Source organism: Microcaecilia unicolor, chromosome 4 (genome assembly GCF_901765095.1).
Source record: "Microcaecilia unicolor chromosome 4, aMicUni1.1, whole genome shotgun sequence".
Taxonomy (NCBI): domain Eukaryota; kingdom Metazoa; phylum Chordata; class Amphibia; order Gymnophiona; family Siphonopidae; genus Microcaecilia; species Microcaecilia unicolor.
The window spans coordinates 236,141,733-236,157,604 of record NC_044034.1 but is presented as its reverse complement, the minus strand read 5'-3'; the positions used below and the strand labels follow the sequence as shown (position 1 = coordinate 236,157,604).

Sequence of the window (15,872 nt, the reverse complement as noted above, 5' to 3'; positions counted from 1 at the left end):
TACATAAATAGCAATAGTATATATGAAATTATATCTCCTGATTGGTAGGGATCAGAGCTTCAACTGCAACCCTCTTAATACTAGGAATTGGGATTTGCATAATATATCCCCACTTCTGACTTGCATAATGTGCAAGACAGATTGGTAATTATTATGAAGAGATGATCAAATAACAATGTTAAAGTATATGGAACAAAAGAAAAGGGTACAAAAAAAAAACAATATAAATTAAAATTAAGAGATGATGTTGATTGTTCAAGTTATTTAGGTATGGAGGGTCAGGAATATGGTGCACAAAAATAGTCAAAAAGGCACGGGCAATGTATTGAAATCTATTGCCAATAGGTATGGAATCTTCACCTGCGATGACTAACATTCACCAAGGGTTGGGCCCTCAGCTGCAGGAGGCCAGCAGGACTTACGAGTTAGATGATTCAGAAAGAAGGGTAGCTTAGGAAATAGTCATAATCAGAGCAGAAGTCTAATGTGCAGGAATTTAAAACTCATAACTAGTCCAGGTGATGGAAGTATCTTCTGAAATCACGATCGCTGTCTGTTGTAATAGAGAGCTCATACGTAAAGTGACATGTAGGTTCTGGAAAAGATGAGCCTGCAAAAAGTCCTTACCAGAGATCTGAATAGATGTCAGATCACCAGTATCTGGTGTTGGGTGCGGAGAGGAAGATATGATATAATGGGTAGTGAGCAACATCACCCAATATATATAATAACGGGACCTAGTGAGCAAGTGGTCTACAAATAAGCTTCAGATCTGTAATTTGCTATAGAAAAAATGAACTAGATTAATAATAATATATATATTGACCAGACCTAGAACCTGGTACAAGGTTAGTGGTTCAAAAGGCAGCTTCAGGGATAACAAGGAGACCTAGAAATGATAATGTGCTAACAGTTTACAAAAACATGCGATGATTATCCTGATAGTAGAACATACAGAGACATAACACAATCATACTCACGCATCTATTAATGTATTCCAACATAGGGACCCAAAATAAAAATTACTAATTGGCGGAAAGCTCAACGCTTTGACCGCAGGTGACATTAACAGAGAAATAAAAACAGCAAACAGGGATGTACCCAAAGAGTGGGTGAATAAGTGAATAAATACCTAGTGTCAGCTATTATATATTTATACTACTCTATCCCAAATTAATGAAAACTACTCCCCAGAGTGTGCTTCTAAAGACAGGAGTAATCCCAGATTATCTGTCTGCCAAGAACTGTCCCGGTTAATTGGCCATGGGCTCCAACCCAAGATAGAGTCCCCAAAAAGGGACATTGCAAACACTCCCAAAAAGAACCCAAAAAACCCGCGAATAAGGTCTTCTGAGTCGAGGAGCAGCGGTCCAAAGGGTCCCGCTGATTAGCTACAACATAATCACCCCAATGGACCTTAAGTGGTCTACAAACCACTCAGGGGTCTACAAACCCTTAGCGCTACAATGCTGTAAAATGAAAATTTTATAGGTTAGGCTCTCCCGCGTATACAACTAACCATTTCTAGAATTTTGAATGCCCGAGTCAATCTGTACACAATCGCAATGAAAGGCGCTAGACGTCTCTTTATTGCCCCCACGCTCATCTGTACTAGGTAACTCATATGTGGGCAATAATGCCGAATCCGCAGGCCACTCCGAAAATGGAATGGAAGTCTGCTCAAAATCTAATAATTGAGATACCGTCATCCATTGGAGGGTCCCCTTCAATGGGTGTAAGCCCCAGGCATCGATATCAAAGCCAATGGTTATAGCGTGACACTGGTGAAAGAAATAATAATAATAATAAAAAAAGAAAAGGAAAAAGAGAGAAATAAAATAAAAAGATATATGGCATGTTCCTAGAAAGAATCCCTGAAACCTATTCCAGAGATAGCAAGTAAAAAGAAAAAAGAAAAAAACACATGTACGCTCTTCGGGTAAGGTACATTCACTATACACTAGATAATACACTTGCCACACAACAAACAAAGAAAGGGAGACTGTAAAGCAATAGAGCGAAACAGCTGACAGTAAGGGAGCTTGGGCAAGCAGTACGAAATCAATCATGCAAAACGAGCAAAGCAGAAAAAGTATGAGAGATACGTGACATTCACTGAAGCGGGGCTTAGAGATTGATGGACAGGCATGGTAGATCATTAAGGAAACAACATAATATTTTCTTGTATGGCTGACATCCTTTGTATCGGGAAAAAAATTAAAGATAAATATATAGACTGATTTTATTAAAGTAAAACGAGTTGTAGATTAGTGCAATGAAAATGTGAAGATTATAGGTGAGCAGCGAACCAGCGCTGCCATCATGAAAGTAAAACTTAAGGGTATTCGAGCACAAATGTTTTTGCAAGAAAGAGCTTGTGTCTATTAAAACTAAAGAACATACTGCTTATAGAGAAATATAGCAGGAAACTAGGTTGAATGCATGGCTTGGAAACAATGCTATACACCCTTTTTCATAGAACACTAGCACAATATGATAGCATTTAAAAAGGAGAAAAACACCAGCTTAACGGCAAAATAAAACCTGTGGTAAAATATGCAGCGGGCATCCTGAAATGCTATCGGTTAATCGTTCAACCGGAAATAAATGCGTATCAATCATACTGCGGATTAGTAAGACATGTATCTCTACAGGGCAAAAGAAATGTAACAAATCCAAAAAGTAACTCACACCATTACAGTTCAAAACTGAAATCACGAAGTATTAAATCAAAATAATTTACTTCTTGACACACTGTCCTCATTCGGGTTCCAGGGCTCTGTCCTCTCCTGGTTCTCTTCGTATCTTTCCCAACGCACCTTCAGAGTATTTTCTAATGGCTCTTCTTCCACCCCCGTCCCGCTCTCTGTTGGGGTTCCTCAAGGATCTGTCTTTGGACCGCTTCTTTTCTCGATCTACACCTCTTCCCTGGGCTCGCTGATCTCATCACATGGTTTCCAGTACCATCTCTATGCTGATGACACCCAGCTTTACCTCTCCACTCCTGACATCACAGTCGAAACCCAGGCCAAAGTTTCGGCCTGCCTTTCAGACATCGCTGCCTGGATGTCCAACCGGCATCTGAAACTGAACATGGCAAAGACTGAGCTCCTTGTCTTTCCAGCCAAACCCTCTTCTCCTCTTCCCCCACTTTCCGTCTCTGTTGACAATGCCCTCATCCTCCCTGTCCCTTCAGCCCGCAATCTCGGAGTCATTTTCGACTCCTCCCTCTCCTTCTCTGCCCATATCCAGCAGACAGCTAAGATCTGTCGCTTCTTCCTCTATAATATTAGCAAAATTCGCCCATTCCTCTCTGAACAGACCACCCGAACCCTCATCCACTCGCTCGTTACCTCTCGTCTTGACTATTGCAACCTTCTTCTCGCTGGCCTCCCGCTTAGCCATCTATCCCACCTTCAATCTATCCAAAATTCCGCCGCACGTCTTATCTACCGCGTGAACCGATACTCTCATATCACCCCTCTCCTCAAGTCGCTTCACTGGCTCCCGATCCGCTACCGTATACAGTTCAAGCTTCTCCTATTGACCTTCAAGTGCACTCAATCTGCAGCCCCCCATTACCTCTCTACCCTCCTCTCCCCGTATGTTCCCACCCGTAACCTCCGCTCTCAGGACAAAGCACTCCTATCTGTACCCTTCTCCACCGCTAACTTCAGACTCCGCCCCTTCTGCCTTGCATCACCTTATGCCTGGAACCGACTTCCCGAGCCCATACACCATGCGCCCTCCCTGCCCATTTTCAAGTCCTTACTCAAAGCCCATCTCTTCTCCCTTGCTTATGGCGCCTAACCACCCTCCCCATTCATGATACCTACACTGGCTACATAGTTTGTAACCTTTAGATTGTAAGCTCCCTCGAGCAGGGACTGTCCTTCCTCATGTTTAAACTTGTACAGCGCTGCGTAACCCTAGCAGCGCTATAGAAATGCTAAGTAGTAGTAGTAGGTGAAAGGTGGAAAATGGGAAGCGTGCTATTTGAAATATCAAAAAAATAATACATATGCCTACTAATAAAATGGATTAGAACTTTGAAGCTTTACAATGTAGAACACTTGTACAAATAAGGAAACTGACTATAGAAGGATAAAGAGGAATTCCCTTAAAAAAACAGTAAACCTGTTAGGATACAGTTTTACTATACTCAAAAAAGTGGCAAGAACCACCATTAAAACCCAGACTGAAAATCAACACTGCTGTTCATGTGTCACAAATAAAGATAGTTTAAAAAGTTCATTTAAAATGTGGGGTTGCATCCATCTTCTTTGTAAATAAACCCAACACATCAAAGCAACAATTAAGGAATACCCATGAGGAAATCCCAGTTTCCGCCTCACGGCTCGTATTCACTCTCAATGTATGCTGAAAAAATGTTGGAAGCAGTAGCACACGCATGTTACAAACTTAAGGGCCCTTTTACTAAGGCACGTCTAAAAGTGGCCTGTGATGGTATAGGCACATGTTTTGGACACACGCTGGTCCATTTCCTAAGTGCGTCTAGAACAAAAGGCATTTTTTTAATGTGCCGGAAAATGAAAACCAACAAGTGTCCATTTTTGTCCCGAGACCTTACCAACCCACTGACTTAGAGGTAAGGTCTCATGAAGCAATGAGGACATTTTTTCTTTAAGGTTCTTTTATCTGGGATATGCAACAAGCAGCCTCTTAACTCTAAAACACTTGTGTCCCTCCATGATATGTCAATGTTTACGTATTATACATTGAATCCTACCCGCAAGGTGAGAAAAATGCAATGTACATACAATACCTGGGGCAGATTTTCAGCCCGAGTTGTCAAAAGTTCTCCTCTGCTCCTCAATCTTGCTCTATCTAAGCACTGTTCAACACATTCTCTAGGGTATCCTCTATTATGAAATTTCTGTGTAATAATAGACTGCCTATCAAACTTGTCAAAATCCATACACAATCTCTTCAACCTAAGACAATGATTCCCAAATCCGGTCCTGGAGGCACCCCAGCCAGTCAGGTTTTCAGCGGCGCCATTTTTTGCAGACTCCTGTGAGGAGCAACCTGTTTGAGTTGCAGGAGATATCTAAGGTACTTTTGTGTAATAATGTGTTAAAATATAGGGAACATAGCATATTGAATGCATTATTATGAGAGGTAATCATCATGGTAACAATCTTATTTTTCTCACAGTTAAACCCCTGATGATGCCTTTGGGTGAAACGCATCGGTTGCGTAGGGTTTGACAGTGTGGAAAGCTGCTTGTATGCTGTGATTATACCCGCAAACAGTGAAGGGTTTGACGGTGTGGAAAGCTGCTTGTATGCTGTGATCATACCCGCAAACAGTGAAGGGTTTGACGGTGTGGAAAGCTGCTTGTATGCTGTGATCATACCCGCAAACAGTGAAGGGTTTGACGGTGTGGAAAGCTGCTTGTATGCTGTGATCATACCCGCAAACAGTGAAGGGTTTGACGGTGTGGAAAGCTGCTTGTATGCTGTGATCATACCCGCAAACAGTGAAGGGTTTGACGGTGTGGAAAGCTGCTTGTATGCTGTGATCATACCCGCAAACAGTGAAAGGTTTGACAGTGTGGGACACTACAGAGTTGATTTTATCGACACCTTGAAATATGATGTAAATAATTTTGGACTACAAGATGCATAGCTTTTGAATTTCAGCAGAAGACTCTTTTGTGTGAGATTAAATGACAGCATTCATTTCAAGCATTACATCACTGGGAAAGAACGGCAGAAATCCTGCTGAAGGACTTTAAAGCAAGAAAGGTGTCAAGCCTTACATATTATACAACAAATATTTAATGTGAAAGCTATGAAGATATAAGTGTCTGAAGATTTAAGGGAAGAACTTTTATCTTTGATAAAGAGACTACATACCATCTGCTTATAATATGAATAGACTTATGCTATGGTCTTGTAGATAAAAGGAATAAATGTAGTGTATAGTATGAATGTTAATAGTGTAGAGGGAAATAATAATTGATATTGTGTATGATGAAATTTGATAAAATGTGTTAATAGCATATGAAAAATTAATAAAAAAACAGAAGATTTTGATTATAAGGTTGAAATAGTGGTTACTTAAAGGTGCATTCAATGAATATTCATGAGATACATTTGCAAGTAGCAGAGGCAGTGCTTGCAAATCTCTCTCATGAATATTCACTGTGGGTATCCTGAAAACTTGACTGGTTGGGGTGCCTCCAGGTCCAGGTTTGGGAACTGCTGACCTAAAGAATTCAACCATGTGTGGAAGTCAAAACGTTATTTGTCACTGAAAAAAAAAATATGGAGAGGATGGACAGAATATTGTAGGATACCTAACAATCTGATTCTATTGCAAGCATTGCCCTGACAAACAATTACTTCAGATTTCAAGATACCTACCGACAATGGGTTCAGCTATAGCACCAGACATAGCTAACTTGTACATGGCTTGTTTTGAGGACATATCTCCAAAATCACCCGTTCAGAGATAAGATTTGTCTTTATAAAAAGGTATAGAGATGATACTTTCATTCAATGGCGTGTGATTTGCCTGGCTTAAGTGTCTTTATAGCCATGATCACCTGCTGAATTTGTATATTTTTTCCAAAACTATTCCTCTGCTGCTCAGATAGATAAGGCAGCTGTGCCATTTGCAGATAAGCCTATAAATCTTCATCTGGTATCACAGTCTCAGATGAGTATGGGTTTGGTAAAATTGTACAAAACATTCCAAGTTTATTTATACTTGATATACCGCATATAGGGGCCCTTCTACTAAGTGGCGGTAAGGCTACCGAGTGGGAAATCAGCACTGGTGCCCTGCGGTAGTTCTGATTTTTTGCATGCACCATTTTATGCACTAGAAAACTTATTTTCTTGTGCGAGGGGGGGGGGGGAGGGGGCAGGGAGTAGGAATGCCTGGCTTACCTTTATACATATGTTTATTCACCCCTACAAAGAAATATAGTAGATTGGTGAGGCAAGATTTCCCTTCACTAAATCCATGTAGGCTTTGTCTCATTAACCCATGCTTATGTAAATACTCTGTAATTTTGTTCTTTATAACAGCCTCAACTGTTTTGCCCGGCACCAACGTCAGGCTCACCAGTCTATAATTTCCCAGATCGCCTCTGGAACCCTTTTTAAAAATCAGAGCGACACTGGTCACCTTCTTCCAGTACCATGCTTGATTTTAAAGATAATATATTACTAATAATGGCTCTACAAATTCATTTTTCAATTCTATCAGTACTCTGGGATGTATACCATCTAGCACTGAATACCATTTCTGGCACTGGTCTCTCTCCTACATCTTCCTCAGTGAAGACCAAAGATCAGAATTCATTTCATCTCTCCGCTATGGCCTTGTCTTCCCTGAGTGCCCTTTACCCCTTGGTCATCTAGTGGTCCAACTGAACCTTTTACCGGTTTCTTGTTTCTAACAGACCTAAAAAAGTTTTTACTATGTGTGTTTTGCCTCCAACACAATCGTCTTTTCAAAGCCTCTCTTTGCCTTCCTTATCAGCGCTTTCCATTTGACCTACCATTCCTTATGCTGTTTCATACTATTTTCAGTCAGATCCTTCTTCCATTTTCTGAAGGATTTTCTTTTAGCTCTAATAGCTTCTTTCACCTCACTTTTTAACCATGTTGGCTGTTATTTGGCCTTCATTCCTCCTTAATACATGGAATATATCTGGTTTGTGCTTCCAGGAGGGTATTTTTTGAACAGCATCCACGCCCGATAAAGTTTTGATCTTCGCAGTGCTCCTCTAAGTTTTCTTTTACCGTTGTTCTCATTTTATCATAGTCTCCTTTCTGAAAGTTAAATGCTAACATATTGGATGTCCTGTGTGTACTTACTCCAGAGATTATCTGATCATGTTATGATCACAGTTATCAAGTGTTTCCAGCACCAGATGTGTTCCACTAAGGACTAGATCTAGAATTGTTCCCACTCTTGTTGGTTCCTGAACCAGCTACTCCATAAAGCAGTTATTGATTTCATCAATGAATTTTACCTCCCTAGAATGCCTTGATGTTACATTTACCCAGTCAATATCGGGGTAATTGAAATCACCCACTATTATTGTGTTCCCCAGTTTGTTAGCCTCCCTAATTTCTGATAACATTTCTGCATCTGTCTGTTCATCTTGGCCAGATGGACAATAGTACACTCCTCTCACTATCCCGGCACTATGTGTCAAGGGCAACTGAAGATGATGTTTCTTGGCCTTCACCTGAAGGGTGACACTGAGGACGACATCAAATCCACAAGTCGCCTCGGGGTAGAGTCCAACGATGGATGGTCCCAGGGGCCCTGCACAGGAGGCCTTAAGGCAGGTGGTGAAACACTCAATGCTTCACTGCTCCTAGTGTGGGCATAGCAGCAGCAATGCTTAGCAACGCTCCCAATGCTGGAGCGATGCTCGACGTCGAACTGGACTTGGCTCCAAAAATCCTCTCTCGTTGAACCTCTCTGGAAACCTGGGTTCTCTTCTTCATATGATGACAGAGAACACAGTTAGTGAGGCTATGGTCAGGCCCAAGACACTGCAGACACCAAGGATGGGTGTTTTTCCCAGAGGCTGTCCAATTGCACCAGGTACAGCACTTGAAGCCACTGGGAACCTTTGTGAATATGGAAGGAAAAACTTACTCAGCTAAATTAAATGAAGTGATAGTGCCTGAAAAAGGGGTAAGGCATGGCAAAAAAAGAAAGGAAAGTTCCCAGCCAAAGTCAAGGCCTAAAAGCAGCCTGATGATGAAAAATAAAAGGAAACGTAGAACCAGGCAAACCAACTAAGAACTTAAGGGAAAATTACAGGACGGAGGTTCCACGACAGGAACACAATAAAAGATGAAAAAAATGAACAAAAAAATAGCTGAAAGGCACAAAAAAGCTCTCTAGGACCGAGCGATGCGAGGAAACAATAAGAAAACACGCCCTCTCCTCACTGTGGTAGAAAACGAACTGAGGAGACTGCATTCGCATAGCGGGTGGGAAGGCATTTGCGCATGCGGGTTGAAGCATTTCTCGCACTCCAAAAAGCTCTCAGACTTTTGTGAGAATTAATAAGCCTGCTTGTCCTCGGAGAACATGGCTGCGCTTCTCACCATGCAGGAAGGGGAGAGGAAAGAGAGAAGATAAGCTGGAGAATGAATAAGGAAAGGAGATGGAATGGGACTTTATATACCACCTTTCTGTGGTTTTTGCAACTACATTCAAAGCACTTTACATAGTATATAGAGGTACTTATTTGTACCTGGAGCAATGGAGGGTTGAGTGACTTCCGCAGTCACAAGGAGCTGCAGTGGGAATCAAACAAAGTTCCCCAGGATCAATGTCCACTGCACTAACAACTAGGCTACTCCTCCACTCATGTAAATGCCAAGGATAATGTGGAGAGTAGGGGAGGAAGAACCACAAGGAAAGCACCGAGGAGTATTAGGGAGAATGTACAGAAAGCCATGGGGAGAGCTTATGGGTGGGTTTGAGAGAGCTGTGAGTGCTAGAGGGAGAGAACAGAGGATTAGAGCTATAATTGGATGTGGTAGGCAAAGTGGGAGGAGGGGTAAGGCCTGAAAAAGAGTGTCTACACTAGGGTATGTGGGGGGGGGGGGGGGGGCTCTGAGGGTGCTAAGGAGTGTGTACAAAGGGGGGAGGTAGAAATAAAGATTTTAGAAACATAGCAAGGAGTATGTGGGCTGAGGTGTGAAAACAGCTATGGGTGTCACTACTGGGGGGGTGGGGGGAATGGGAGTCTAAGGAGACTGACATGGGAGAAGAATGGAAGGAGAATGGGGGAGGAGTCTTGCTGAGCTGTAAAAGAAAGTTGAGGGGGGAGCTTCATCCTAGACAAAGGACTGGGAGCAGAAAAACCAGAGGACTGAACTTCTCTTGGCAAGGTGGGAAAGAGATCAAGCTAATTGGGGAGTGAAACTGCTGGAGGAGATGCAGGATTGGAGCCTGAGCAGACAGAAAGCATGGTGGGGGTCAAGTCTGGGGCAGAATATAAAATTATAAAAATTCACAACTGAAAATAAATCTGTGCACAAAATTTTTTTTTCAAGTGTGGTGCAATAGTTTCCTCAAGATGATTTTTTTAAGAGTATGATTCTAGTTTTAAAAACAATGTTTTTTTAAATGTATTAAGTAAACAGGTTTTACAATGTAATGACATGTAAAAATGTGAAAATAATACCAAATATTTTAAAAAATTGCATCAATTGAAATACATCAAAATACACTTTTACAATGCAGCGGCTTTCTAAAAGAAGCCCTTTGTATTGTAAAATTACCCCCAAACACCTAACCAAGTGAAAAACAGACACCTAAAACTATCATTAATCCCAATAGTCAGAACATAGTAAATGACGGCTGATAAAGACCTGTACAGTCCATCCAGTCTGCCCAACATGATAAACTCATTTTACACGGTATGTGATACTTTATCTGTATACCCGAGATTTGATTCAGTCAGCAGAAGCCAGCTGACTGACGTAATGAAAGTCTGAAAAGAGTACAAATACAAACATAACAAGTCACAACACGCATTCGGCTGCCCTTAATACTCTCACACGCATAAGGAACCCAATCCGACCGGTCGTGGTCAGCCATCTCTCCCTCTGTCTTCTTGGTTTAGCATGTTTCCCCCGCTCCTCCCTATCCGTGATCCAGCGCCCGCCCCTTCACATTCTTACCTGATGTCGCCCACCCACTATCCCGAAGCTTACCTTCTCCGGTAGTACTCCGTCCCTTTATGACACAACTTCTCTGTTCTCTCCCTAAAACGTCCCTCTCTCCCCGGGCCCCGGCTTTTACCGGACAGGAAGTTCCGTCAGAGCAGAGGACCGACGCCGGAACACGGGATTTGCGGGTACCGCCTCCTCCAAGGGGGTTGGAGAAAACTGGAGACGACGTGAGCCTATCGATTGTATGAGCTGAAGCCAGTAGGCGGAGCTTGTCGTGGGTTTAGTACACCCAAAACAATAGCACCCGCTATTGAAAATAATAGCAGCAGATTATTACAAATAAAGGATTGCCTTATGGCTGGTCATCTGTAAAAAGTCTAAAGTTGTTATGTTTAGATAGGCAGTGCCTTAAAAGGTGGAGGACAAACGTTTTTGTTTTACTTATTTGACAGCTTCTTAATTTACTTTAAAGCTTCCCATATCATGAAATAAAAATTGTCACTAAAACAATTTAGGGTAAACAGCTTCAAAAATGATTGTAGCTGGTGGAAACAGCAGTTAATAAACTCTTTATTTTGTGCTCATTATTTCTACACTGTTCTATACAATACAGATGGCCAAATTTCAGTGAAGATATCCTGTTTCCTGATGGGTTCATCTTAACTGTTGTAATCTGCCTTGGGAAGCCTGGTGTATAAAGATTATGGAATATATTGAATTTAAATGGAACTAAGATTAAACTCTCCTTTCATTGAGGTACATGGAATCATATCTTCATCTGTTTTGTAGAAGTGTTGCAGGAATTACCACTATTGTTAGCAGAATCTGTGGTACTTCAGGAGTCAAACACCACACACCAGAATGAGAGAGAAATCTTCTTTATTTGCCAGCAAACAAAGTAGGACATCAGCGCTAGCTCTCTCCTTCTCTTCAGCTCTCTGTGTCTTGTGTCTCCTGTCTTGGTTCCTTCTGGTCTAACGTAAGCTGCTTCTGTTCTCATTTATATAGGGTCCTAAACCCTTCTAGCCCCCCTTTCTCACCAGATGGTAAAGAATAGATTGATTACCCTGTCTTGAACTAATTATCTCTACACATTTACTCAAAAATATCAGTTACATAGGTTTGAGATATTTCCCAAACTGATCTATGACCTGGGGCCTCTCAAACTAGACAATGTGGCACCTATCTCCTGCATTTTATTATTAAATTCTCAGATTCCCAGCTAACTTCATAACTTGAAATCAGGGGCGTATCTGGACTCCCGGCGGTAGGGGGGGCCAGAGCCAGAGGGAGGGGGCACATTTTAGCCCCCCCCCCCACCGCCGCCAAGCCCCCACCGCCACCAATGACTCTCTCCACCCCCCTCCCGCCGCCAACCCTCCCCCGCTGCCGTTCTTACTTTTGCTGGCGGGGGACCCCAACCCCCGCCAGCCGAGGTCTAATTCCACCTGCCGCTGCCGTAAAAACTTCTTCTTCAGCCGGCGGGGGACCCCAAACCCCCGCCAGCCGCCCCGCGGTGTTTAAAATTCATCTTCGGCCTCCGTGGCCGTGCTGCTGTGATAGGCGCTGTTGAAATCCACTTCGGAGTCTGACGTCGTTGTACGTTGTACGTGCTGCGACGTCAGACTCCGAAGTGGATTTCAACAGCGCCTATCACAGCAGCACGGCCACGGAGGCCGAAGATGAATTTTAAACACCGCGGGGCGGCTGGCGGGGGTTTGGGGTCCCCCGCCGGCTGAAGAAGAAGTTTTTACGGCAGCGGCAGGTGGAAGCAGACCTCGGCTGGCGGGGGTTGGGGTCCCCCACCAGCAAAAGTAAGAACGGCAGCGGGGGAGGGTTGATGGCGGTAGGGGGGTCCAGGGCAAAATCTGCGGGGGCCCAGGCCCCTGAGGCCCCACGCAGATACGCCCCTGCTTGAAATACTAACTGGACTCTGGCATTCATTAAGGGGCCAATCTTGCTTAATGGCACACAGACATGGTTTCTTATTACTTTCAGGAGACCAGTCCTACACTTAGCTATAATCCATCAAGGAGAAGAGTTGACTTTTCCTGACCTCTTTCACCTAGCTAGGACTGTGGATAATTCAAACCAGATGATGACCTCTTAAACTGCAGACAAATCTCACTTGAAAGTCAGACAAAGATGTAACACTGAATTAAAAAGATATTTTACATAAAGAAATAGAACTTATTAATTAAACAGAATAAAACATTTTAAAATAAGCAGAAATCAGAATTCCTTATAAGACAAAATCTAAATTATCTAGAATTATTTAAATCTAAACTATCTCCTTCTAAACAGCATTAGCCTTAACAATCCATCACTCAAAAAGGGACAAAGAAAGTTTCATTTCTCTCTGACCTTTCTAACCTCTAGTCTAGCAAAAGCAAAACATTTGAGTAATTAAAACCAGATGGCATTCTACCACTTTACAGGACTGAACTAAACTTAAACAGAATTAACAAATTAATATGATTTCTCTGTCCAGGCTGCCTCATTCCCCCCTTTGAGACTAAAATCAGCTTATGCAGAGATAAGTCTCACAACTCAAACTCTGGGGACTATAGTGATCCCAACTCCATACATCCTCCTGGGGCATAACGTCTAGGAATAGGCTTGTGAATCACCATTACCCTACTCGTTAAGGTCCGACGGCATACTGCCGAAGCACATGAGGCCAAGAAACAAAACAACAATCCTGCTAAAACTAAGACTATTAGGAAAATGAACAGGGGACGTATCCATGAGGTCAATGACCACCACCAGGAGGAAAGGTCTAATTCTCCTCGGTAATCCTCCACATTAAGGCTGGCCAACTGTAGGACTTTATCCATGGTTTGGATACAGTCATGATCTGGTGGTCCCTCAGATGCTGGCAAAAGAGTGGCGGGATTGAATGTAGCCACTGTTTCCAGGTGTATCCGTGGATTCTCACATAAACTGGCTTGGTACTTAACCATGCGGCTATTTGTAAACCAGTGGTTGCCCTTGTACTCCATGAGGGTGAGAACTGCGTGGGGGACTTTGACAACCAGTTCTTGCCCCAAGGTCAACTTGTCAGCTTCCTGGACCAGTAAGGCTGTTGCTGCAATGGCCCTCAGGCAGGCTGGCCATCCTTTAGCCACTCCATCCAGCTGTTTAGACAGGTATGCAACAGGCCTCTGCCAGGAACCCATCATCTGGGTCAGCACACCCAGAGCAACCCCCTGTCGCTCGTGGACATACAGTGAGAAAGGTTTCTCCACATCAGGAGGGCCTAACGCAGGGGCTTGGAGTAGGGCTTTCTTTATAGCGATGAAGGATTGTTGAGCAATAGGTCCCCATTCAAATGGTTCCTTTTCACCCCCCTTTGTGGCCTGATAAAGGGGTTTCGCCATCAGTACAAAATTCGGAATCCAAATTCTGCAGAATCCGGCTGCTCCCAGAAATTCCCTAACTTCCCTTCTGGACTTGGGTTGGGGAATTGCAGCAACCGCTTGCTTCCTACTGACATCCAGTCTCCGACTTCCCTGGGAAATGCAGAAACCCAGATACTTCACTTCTGACTGACAGAGTTGGGCCTTCGAGCGTGAGACCTTATAGCCCGCATCCAAGAGTAACTCCAGCAATTCTCTGGTAGCCTCGAAACACTCTTCCTGGATCACTGCTGCAATCAGGGGGTCATCTACATACTGGAGTAAAACTCGCCTAGAAGGCTCAGATTTAAAAGTCTTAAGGTCTTGTCCTAGGGCAGTCCCAAAAATGGTGGGGGAGTTCTTGAACCCCTGTGGCAGGCGGGTCCATGTATACTGAAGCTTCCGTCCTGTTACTGGGTTTTCCCATTGAAAGGCGAAAAGCAGTTGACTGGCGGGGGCCACCCGAATACAAAAGAAGGCATCTTTTAGGTCCAGTGTCGTGAAATGGGTAGCTCCAGAAGGTATCAATCCAAGCAGGACATATGGATTAGGCACTACAGGGTGTAATGAAATAGTGGATTTGTTGACCACTCGTAAGTCTTGGACTGGCCGGTAGTCCTCAGTCCCTGGCTTCTGAACTGGCAACAGTGGCGTATTCCATGGAGACTGGCAAGGTCGAATAATTCCATGGAATAACAGACGATTCAGATGTGCTTGAATCCCTTCCAGAGCCTTTCGGGGAATTGGGTATTGACGAAGACGGATTGGCCGGGCACTTGGAAGTAAATCTACATGAACAGGAGGAATATTTCGGGCCAACCCTGGGGGATTATCTTCTGCCCATACCCCATTGACCTGGAAGCTGTCGGCCAGGGGTAGGTCAACTTGGCCATGCGACTGATGCAGCCGCCATTCTTCTTCAAGGGGGCAGCAGAAACTCAATATGCCCTTAGGGCTGGATGACGGGGGCCGAAAGGAGACTGAAGTCTGGCCATCAGAGTCAAAGGAAATTTGGGCCCTAAGCTTGGACAGCAGGTCCCGGCCTAACAAAGGGATTGGACAGTCTGGCATATACAGGAATTCATGAGTGACTGTATGTGAGCCTAATTGGCATCTACGGGTCGTCAGGAAGGGCCTCCGGTTCTGCACCCCCGTGGCTCCCACCACTCGGACAGTTTTTCCAGACACAGGCGCTAATCGCTCCGTCACAACAGAGTGTTCAGCTCCTGTATCAATCATGAATGGAATTGAGCGGCTCCCTATGGTTAGCTTGACCATGGGTTCCTGGGAGCCCAGTTTGTAGGAACCCGGTCTGTCCTATTCATCCCATTTTGCCATCTCGGCTATCCCAATGATGTCAGATTCAGAAGGCTCATACCTTCCCTCTCGAACTCGGCCTCGGCTTCCTCGATCTCCTGGTCCCCTTCTCAGTCCCTGGCGCTTCTGGGGGCATTCATCTTTCCAGTGCCCTCTTTCCTTGCAGTAGGCGCACTGATCCCTCTCCAATCGTGGTCTGGGATTCTCCCCTCGTGGCCGGGATTGATTGAAGGAATCTCGAGGCCGGGCTGGCGGTCCAGGGTCCCACTTTGGTTTCCCATTGGCTAGAGGTCGACCTCGGTTAAGGGTGGAATTAGTAATGGCTGCCGCCAAAAGGTCGGCCTTCTTCTGCATCTTCCGGTCAGCCTCTCGGCGCATCTCCTGATCCCTATTAACGAAAACCTTTGTTGCAATCTCAATTAGCTGGGTGGTATTCATCCCTGCGAATCCCTCCTGACGCTGCAGCTTC

General features: G+C 44.0%; 1 protein-coding gene across 2 annotated transcripts in view; it reads right to left on the bottom strand.

The window, feature by feature from the left end:
- Positions 1 to 10,812, bottom strand: part of LOC115469062 (protein O-mannosyl-transferase TMTC4-like) — a 162,684-nt gene extending 151,872 nt beyond the window's left edge. The window contains exon 1 of one of the 2 annotated variants that reach the window (XM_030201344.1): positions 10,731 to 10,812. The gene's annotated coding sequence lies outside the window, so the exon portion shown is untranslated. Of the gene's footprint in view, positions 1 to 10,574; positions 10,644 to 10,730 lie in introns of those variants that run through there. The other variant, XM_030201345.1, reaches the window with a different exon arrangement.
- Between the last annotated feature and the right edge of the window lie 5,060 nt (positions 10,813 to 15,872).